We start from the raw sequence: 9,805 nt of genomic DNA on the forward strand, positions 1-9,805 counted from the left end.
CGTTTCAATAAAATGGGATTGCCATACAGAACTGGCCGCCAATATAAAGCCTTAGGTTTTTTTTTTTAAGCCAATGAAAGAGAAGCCATGTTTCCCACTGGGGAGACCCGTGTATGGGTCTTTTTTGATGGGCAAAGCCTACGAGTGTGGGTTTAGCTTGAATTTTTTTGAATTTACACGTTTAAAAGGAATTTTCAGTAGGAAATAGATGGCCGGGTGATTAAGAACTGTGGCGGTGAAGCCATGTGTCTCTGAGCCCTGGAGTCTCAGCTCGGTCACATCCCTTAGCCTGGGAGAGCCTGTGTCCTCTCATCTTTAAGGTGCAGATTAGAAAATGTACTTCACTGGATTGTTAGGAGGCTTAAAGGAGAAAACGCCTCACGAAAAGCACAAGGTCTGGCACACGGTAGGCCCTCCATGGATGCCGGTGAGTCTTACTTTGAATTGGAGAGGATCCACCGGAATTTCTTCAAGTCTTTGTAACTTTCTAGAAGGCCACTTTAACAGCCCATAAAACCAGTGTGACAAAGAGTGAGTGGGTATCAGTTGAGTTCAGGGAGGCCACCACAAATTAGCCAATCCCCAGTCAGGGATAGAGCTGGAAGTACCGTCTGAAAAGTGCTCCCTTCATGGGGAATAAAATTAAAAATAGATTCATCTCAGTGCAAATCTTATCACAAAGAAGGACCAAACTGACTTAGGGGGAGTAGTAGGGTGCAAGGCATGCCTTGTGCTGGTATGGACACAGCCGAATTCGTGGAGTCCCAGCTGAAACCGCATGTGGCTTTCCCACAATGACTGCACGGCAGCTCCATGGTGGCCCGTTTCTGTGCTGTGACTTTGGGAGGAGTTCCTGGAAACTCAGCCTAGAGCTTCTTCAATTTCTTCAGTCCCACTGAGGATCCTGGGAGTCACGTAATGCCCGGTAATAAATCCTTCTCTGCTTAAGCTCACCAGAATGGACTGTTCTCTTTGCCAGGGAACCCTGATCAGTGTGGAAACTCCTGAAACCCCTATTGTTAACACAGGAGTTGCAGGGATCCCACGAAAACCTTCTGTGAGGACCCACACCGCGGGGGAAAAAAGCTGAAGCTTTGAGCAAACAGAAAGTTGACGCCAGTGTCTCTTTCTCTGTTGCAAAGATTAAATCCTCCAGAGCTGGATTGCATCTGTCACTCATTGTACTCTCCAACACCAGTGGGAATAATCCCGACATTCCACCAACCAGGGCACTAATTTCACTCCAGCCCACATGCAGCATTGCATTCCCACAGAAGCACCTAAGACAAAATTCGCTGGGTAATTAAGCAAAGAGGAAAGGAAACAGGAGATGCTAAACCCACACTCGTAGGCTCTCCATGCCAACCTTAGCATTGCTCTCCAATGCCAACTTTCTGCTGTTCTGGGAAGGGCTGTCTTCTCACAGTGGGCACTGAACATTTCTCTCTCCTTCTGGCTTCTGCCATCCTGCCATCTTTCAACGTTCAGCCACATCACCTCCCATGCCTTTCCTGGCTGCTCTGGTTCACAATATCCTCTCCCTCCTCTGAACTTTTACTCGCTATATCACTGGCAGAACCCTTCGTATACTTGCTTCTATTATGAGTTGACTTCCTTGTGTGTATGTTTACCTCTCGACTAGATACGAACACTTTGGCATCTCTTACACTGCTGAACACAGAGCAGGCATGCAATAAATGGTTCTTGATTAGATTATACATTCATTACATCATGTAAAATTAGTCTCCATGGGTTACATACCAACATGGAAGAAAACTGCAGCCCCATGACCTATTTAAAAATCTGACATCTCATCTGAGTGCTGCGTTGTCCTGCGAAAACAAGAAAATAAATGTCAGATTTGTCTTCTTGCTTCTCTGATCTTCCTGCAATCCTGACTTTGTATTTCTGAAGATGGGAAGAATTGGATGTTTCATGATTGCTTGGAATTAAGCATGAAAAGCACTAGCCATGTAACTCTGGGGTGGTAAAAAAGAAGAAAGAAGCTGGGAAGGGTCAGAATTAATGGAATCTGGGGCGGGGGCACTCCTCACTGACTCCCTTTGTGCGGGAGGAGAGCAGATGGCCGGAGGATGGAAGAAATGACTATTTCAACTTGCTCCAAAAACTGGGAGTGGGTGGGAATAAAGTCACTGTCAGGCCAAGTTCATGCTGGTTGGACTTAGGGAAGTCAGTGATGGTGAGCCTTGACATTCATCTGTTTAGAAGGAGTTTAAAGGTCCTTTCAACAAAATCATCCAGCTCTACCTAATGTTACACTTATGAACTTTCACAGGTAATTTCCATTGACTTATTGAGGCTTAGTTTTCTCTACCGATGGAGGGCTACGCATCTTTCTTAATCTGAAAGCCCAATGGGGAGAGAATATGTATTTGTTCTCCTCCCATCTCTTTGCCTAATAACACTGCTCCCAGCTGTCTTCTGTTCTTGGCAGAGGGGGCAGGGCAGAACCACCCTCCTTGGGACTTGGAGGCTATGTCCTGATTAGAAGTGAGAAACAGACCACGGGCCATGCTTCGCAGGGGTGGGCACCCTGGAGGCAAGAAGGAGAAGGACTGGGGGCCTGGGACGAGCTGTAGCCAGAACGAGCTGTACAGGAACGGAATGATCACATTACTTAGCCAAGAGTGGATCATCCAAAATTCAGCCCTTCTTTGTTTAGAATATAATGTGCTGCTTTCATGTCAAGTTCCACTTTTCCAGTTACGTTCTACCTGTTTAATTCTACAGTTGCTCTGTATTTGCCTAAAGCACATGCCAATTTGTGGCAGGGAAATTTGCCCTGGAAGCACATTAGTTTCAAGGATGGTGCAAGTTTGTACCAGGTTTCCATTCACAGATAACAGATGTTTTTTTTCTCCATCCTTAGTTGACAACTAACAACTATGTGATTGATTAAAAGGTGAGAAAATGTTTATTCTAATATGCTAGGCAACCATTTCACTCCCTCCCTATTTTTAAAGCAAAGATTGAGGTTCAAGGAGAAGCCTCATTTTATTTTTTTGCACTTTTGAGGATAGACGCCTGAGGGCAGAGACAGTTGTTCTCTTAGGAATAAACCCCATGGAGTGTCCTACAACACTGTGCAAATAGCGTATGCATGGGTGGCTGGTGGTGAGCACTCAGTAAGATCATGTACAAAGAACAGGATGAAAGTCTGACATAAATTCTCCTCCTTATGTAAGAATAAAACTATATATTATATTCCAATGAAGGATGAACTGAAGCAAGTCATGGGTCTTTTTTCTTTGTTTCTTGTGACTGTCTCTATAGATATGGCCCTTGGGGTAGCAGTCATTCATCATCCAAAGGACATGGAGACTTAATTCCTCCCTAAAATAAGATTGATTCTGAAGGTGGCTGGTTCTTTGCCGTCATGTCTTAGACACACATCCAGCCGGCCATGGAGGCAGGCGTGGGGGATGTTATCTGTTCTGTTGCCATGACACCAGGCAGTGTTTCCATAACACAGCCTTCCCACTTTCTGGGCAAGCCAACTTGGACCGTTTGCCCTGCATGATGCTAGTCAGGCTGGAAAGGGATCGAGGGCCCTTGGGGATTGCTATTCTGGTTTGTGCGTGTGAAAGTTTAACTGCGTCTCGAGCCAGGCATGTACATAGGCACAGGCTCAAGAGCGAAAGGGGGTGATCCCGGAGGAAGACACGGAGTTGCTTGGAAGGTATTAAATGAACACACTGTCTCTGCTTTCCTTTCCTGTGCAGGGCGAGCTGAGTGTCTCAGCTGCAGGGGTTTGCATGTCCGTGAGATCCGGGTAGCTGCAGAGAGCAGAGAAAACAAAAGGTGAGGAGGGGCAGAGAGCTAATGACAAGGGGGACATGCAATGGCGAACTTCTGCAGCTTCAAGATTTTAGCCTTTTCTACAAAAGAACAAAAAGGGATTCGGGAATGTAATTTAAACTTGAGCTTAAGGAGAGCTTTTTGTTTCTGGGAGGTGGCAAAACACCCTCCATCTGGGGCTTGTATATGTCACTGAGAGGATGGATCCCCTCCTGTCATAAACAGAGCGTGGTGAATGTGGCTTGGAGTCTACATTGGGCTCAGATCGTACTTAAATAAGCAATTTTATTGGAGTAGCAAGTTTCCAGGGAACAAAAGTCACTAACTGCGTTTACTCAGGATCAGAAAAAAGACTTGACTTGGGCCGAGAGGTGTCCTCCTGCTGGTGACTCTGCAAGGGACGTCTATGAAGACGGTCAGGCCGCTGTCACGGGCAGGCATCCCCTTCTCAGCGTGCCAGGGTGACCTTTTCCCCAAGTTGGCCCCATCTCACCATTCCTCCCTCAGTCCTGGTTGACTCCATCATCCATCCAATGGAGAGGAAATCTGAATATTTTGTCCAAGCTCTCCCATCTGGTAAAGTATGAAATAATTATATATCTGCTTTTCTTATCTTCCCAATTAGACAGCAAGTTCCTTGAGGACCGACTTCTCTTTTACCCATGTTTGCACTCCTACTAACACGTTTGTATTTACGTAATAAGCACGTGGTAAATATCTGTTTACATCGTGTAAGTCAAATAGCTTAATGCTTTCAGTATCAACTCCTAGGCAATGGTACCATTTCCAAATCCCTTGCCTTACCAGGAATTTTTTTGGTGACCATATAGATGATTTTTTCCCCCATAGTACCTGACTCCTCTTATTTTTGGCTGTGTTGGGTCTTCGTTGCTGTGCAAGGGCTTTACCTCTAGTTTCAGCGAGCAGGGGCTACTCTTTGTTGCGGTGTGCGGGCTTCTCATTGCGGTGGCTTCTTTAGGCGCACAGGCTTCAGTAGTTGTGGCACGAGGCCTCAGTAGTTGTGGCTTGTGGGCTCTAGAGAGCAGGCTCAGTAGTTGTGGCGCACGGGCTTAGCTGCTCCACGGCATGTGGGATCTTCCCAGACCAGGGCTCGAACCCATGTCCCCTGCACTGGCAGGCGGATTCTTAACCACTGTGCCACCAGGGAAGTCCCTCTACATGTGTCTTTACATTGGATATTTTATGCACGACAGTGTGGTAAACACATTATTTCACTGAAATCTCACTGTCTTGGTTCATGCATATAACTCACATTCCTAGAAACATCTTTTTTTTTTGTAAGAACACACAACATGGGATCTACCCTCAACAGATTTTTAGTGCACAATACAGTATTGTTAACAGTGTACAGTGTTGTACAGCACAGTCTTAGAAGTTATTCATCTTGTGTACCCATTGGCAACAACCATTCTACTATCTGCTTCTATTTTATTTTTTTAAAATATGGAATGCTTCATGAATTTGCATGTCATCCTTGCACAGGGGCCATGCTAATCTTCTCTGTATCGTTCCAGCTTTAGTATATGTGCTGCCGAAGAGAGCACTATTTTAATTTCCTTATAGAAGTGGGATCATGCAGTGTTTGTCCTTCTGTGACTGGCTTATTTCACTTAGAATAATGTTCTCAAGCTTCATCCGTACTGTCACAAATTACAGGATTTTATTTTCTTTTTTTAAGGCTGAGTAATAGTCCGTTGTATGTGTACATCACATTTTCTTTATTCATTCATTCATCAGTGGACACTTAGGTTGCTTCCATGTCTTGGCTACTGTGAACAATGCTGCCGTGAACATAGGAGAGCGTATCTCTCTCTGAGATCTGGAATTTAATTCCTGTGGATATGCATCCAGAATTGGAATTCTGGGTCATACGGTAGTTCTAGTTCCAATTTTTTGAGGAAACTCCATACTGTTTTCCATAAAGACTGCACTATATTGCATTCCCACTAACAGTGTGCAAGGGTTCCAAATTCTCCACATCCTCACCAATACTTGTTGTCTTTCATTGCAGTCGCTGTTTTGATAATAGTCATCCTAACATGTATGAGGTGATATCTCACTGAGGTTTTAAGTTGCTTTTGACGGTAGTAGATTGGGTGAGTAGTTTGACTCTGGCCACTTATCTGCTCTGATGAGGTCCCCTATATAAAGGGCCTGACATACTGCCCAGTGTACAGGGGATCTGTAAATGCTAATACCTTTCCTTTCCCTGCTACGAAGAACTTAGCAACAAGCACGGGCAGAAAGTAGAGCCTGGAGCTTTGTGCTGGCTCTGACTCTGCTGCCTTGCTTAGGTGACCATCAGGAAATCATGTGCTAGTTTCCTTCATCTGCTAAGAGGGAGTGATGGCTGGTTTTGCACAGGAATAAGATGCTTTATTTAACACACTTTGTGATCCCAGAAGAAAAGAGTGCTCAAGACCCCACATTATTTCTCTATTGTTAATAACAAAATAAACGTGTGTCTGGTACAGGGACCCACACTTAGCAAATAAGCAGTAAAATGACCAAGTGAATGAACAAATAAAGCACCCAAACTATCAGTGTAGTGACATGTCATTTTTTGGCCATCTGCCTTCTATGGGCAGAAGCCCAACTTTTGGCGAATTCGCTTTGAGTGGTGTCTCCCATGTGGAAGTGTCGGAGGGCTTTATTTCTCGGGCCCACATTTCCACAAGCTGAATAGGAACGCTCTGTACTCCCTCTCTCATTTTTCTTTCTCCCCAGGCATCTCCCAAGAGGAGCTTGTTGGGAAGACAGAGTCTTAGGAGAGGATTCAGCCTTGGTCCTTTTTGCTTTTTCAAGTTCAAGTTCTGCAGTCCTGATTTTCAGAGGGAAATAGAAATGGGAGGTAGGGCTGATGGAGAAGGAAGAGGTTTGGACCTCACAACTCAGTGTGGTCCAAAGACATGGCCTAGGCCTCCCTTGGGGGCTGTTGGAAAATGGAGGATCTCAGGTTCATCCCCCTCCCCACTCAACACCAGGATCTACAGCTCGGCAAGTTCTCCAGGTGATTCGTAAGTGGTTAATGCTGGAGAAGAAAGGTTAGAAAAGCCCACACAGCCATCTTCAGAACTGTGAAAGAAATCTGTATTTCGCCGAGTCAGAAACAGTTTCAGCACCAAGAAAGGCAGAGAATTCCAGATATAAGAGAGCAGTTCTACAGCAAACATTCCATCCTAGAAGCTTCTGGGTTCCTTTAGTTGCAAATCTCCAACAGATTAACCATCTATCCGGCCCCAGCAGGGGCAGGGGCATGTGGGCAGGAAAAGAAGAAAAGGAGAAAGATGAAACCATTTTCCCATTAATTTTAAAATGATGCATATCTATTACAAAATTTTATTTTATTTTATTTTATTTTATTCTATTTTATTTTAGCCGCAAGGCATGTGGAATCTTAGTTCCCTGACCAGGGACCCAACCCGTGCCTCCTGCATTGGAAGCACGGAGTCTTAACTGGACTGCCAGGGAAGTCCCTATTACAAAATTTTAAACACTACCTAAGACCATTAAAGAAATGGACTTTAGAACTGCCCTCTTCCAAGATTGTATTAATCATATAAAATTGGGACTTCCCTGGTGGCGCAGTGGTTAAGAATCGCCTGCCAATGCAGAGGACACGGGTTAGAGCCCTGGTCCAGGAAGATCCCACATGCCGTGGAGCAACGAAGCCCATGCGCCACAACTACTGAGCCTGCATGCCACAACTACTGAAGCCCGAATGCCTAGAGCCCATGCTCCACAACAAGAGAAACCACCACAATGAGAAGCCCGCGCACCATGAGGAAGAGTAGCCCCCGCTCGCCATAACTAGAGAAAGCCCACGCACAGCAACGAAGACCCAACGCAGCCAAAAAAAAAAAAAAAAAAAAAAATCATATAAAATTGATCAAGAGCACAGACTCTGGAATCAACCTGCCAGGAACCAGCTCCAGAGCTTACCAGCTGTGTGATCTCCAGTAAATTAATTAACTTGTCTGTGCCTCAGTTTCTGTTGCTGTAAAACAGAGACAATAGCAGAGCTGCTGTGAAGATTCAGTTTCGTTACGTGTAAAGCTCTTCAAACCATGCCTGTACAGAAGTGTTCGTGCTAATGACTTTTCACATTTAAAACTTAGATCCCTTTGGCCTTTTAGTGTAAGGAGTGGGTAAGAAATTAAGGAATTCATTTTTCCCCTAAAGGTTCGCCAGTTATCCAAACATCATTTAGGGACTGATCTCTCTTTCCGCGTGTCTTATGGGTGGAACGGTGTCTCCCAAAAAGAGAGGTTGCGGTCCTAACTTCCAGTCCCTCAGAATGTGACCTTCTATGGAAATAGGGTCCTTGAAGAAGTAATTAGTTAAGAGGAGGTCATATTGCCCCTTGATTTCAGACTTTTAGCCTCCAGAACTGTGAGCCATTAAATTTCTGTTGTTTCAAGTCAAGCATTTACGGTACTTTGTTACAGCAACCCTAGGAAGCAAATACAGTCTTTGGGACCTGTAGTTGTGGAAAGAGATGTTATGGCAGCTGTGACAGCAGAGTCAGAGCAGGAGGAGGCCTCTTTCCACCCTGGACCCCTCCAGGACTCACGAGCGTCTGACAGAAACACCTCTGGGGACTTCCCTGGCGGTCCAGTGGTCAAGACTCTGCGCTTCCAATGCAGGGGGCGTGGGTTCGATCCCTAGTCGGGGAACTAAGATCCCACATGCCATGCAGTGCAGCCAAAACATAAAAAACAAAACAAAAACAAAAACAAGAACACCTTGAAGACCAGTACAGCTTCCTTTCCAGGCATGTTCTGGCTCCGTGGCCTCGGGACTAGGATTCCAAATAACCTAGATCACTCCCACCACCCCTCAGCCAGCTCCCAACATAAGTAAAAAGAAGAACACAAAAGTTCAAGTGCTTTTATGGATTTCCATGCTTCTTAAATATTTAGTAGGAAATATGTATTAATTTTGCTGTTAACTAGCAAAAAAAACTTTGTCTAAAAAAAAACCCAAAAAAGATGAGGTCATATTGGAATAGGGCGGGCCCCTTAATCCAGTATATCTGGTGTCCTTAGAAGAAGATGAAAAGATGGAAACACAGTGAGAAGACAGAAGCAGAGATTGGAGTAATGGTGCCACAAACCAAGGAAACCTGGGCTGCCAGAGGCTGGAAGAGGTGAGGAAGGATGCTCCCCTAGGGCTTTCAGAGAGAGCATGGCCTCTGACACCTTGATCTCAGACTCCAGCCTCCAGAACTGTGAGACAATACATTTCTGCTGTTTGAAGCCACCCAGTTTGTGGTACTTCGTTATGGTAGCCCTGGGAAGGTAAAACAACATATAATGGACACACTTTTGTTCTTTTGACCTGGTGGCTTCTTCCTGTGCCTTCATGACATGTTTTGATAATCTGCAAATCTCAGAAGAAAGCGATCCTGAACATTTCCATGTTTGCCAATAGTTTTTGAGATAAAATTTGACATCTTGATATCCAAAAGGGCAAATCAGTAACTATTATCGGCCGTCGTGAATATTCTCATACTTTTCTGAAAGTCTGAACCTCCCTGTCAGCCCCACTGCACACTTCTGGGCCCCCGACATGGAGATTTCCACTGTGACACCTCAAATAGAGTTTAACGTCTCGGCCACCATGTCTCCTTGTATTAAGTGAGGAAGGTTTACAAAGCTTAGCGGGGTGCTGTTGCTAATTCATAAAGTCCATCCACACGTTGCACTAAAGACTGTATTTGTGCAAAATGAATCTTCCTTCCTTGGTTTATGACGATGTTAATTGCTTCTTAAGGACTGTTGGTGGAACTGGAGAGAGAATGCCAATGCCAGGTTCTATTTCACTTAAGTAAAGAAAATCAGATTAAAATAATGAATGACACTCCAGGAACTATGAGGTTTCCTGGGGGAGCGAATGACTGTCCACAGGGTCTTAGCCTGAGACCCCCTCTGTGGCATAAATAGGGATGCATTTCATAGCAGCT

The 9,805-nt window shown here is 44.9% G+C and overlaps 1 non-coding gene across 1 annotated transcript; it reads right to left on the reverse strand.

Annotated features, from left to right (window-relative positions):
* Positions 1-5,277: 5,277 nt before the first annotated feature.
* On the reverse strand, positions 5,278-5,384 carry LOC137776521 (U6 spliceosomal RNA). Its single transcript, XR_011076241.1, has one exon. It is a non-coding gene; the product is annotated as a U6 spliceosomal RNA (small nuclear RNA).
* Positions 5,385-9,805: the final 4,421 nt, after the last annotated feature.

Source organism: Eschrichtius robustus, chromosome 1 (genome assembly GCF_028021215.1).
Source record: "Eschrichtius robustus isolate mEscRob2 chromosome 1, mEscRob2.pri, whole genome shotgun sequence".
Lineage (NCBI taxonomy): Eukaryota > Metazoa > Chordata > Mammalia > Artiodactyla > Eschrichtiidae > Eschrichtius > Eschrichtius robustus.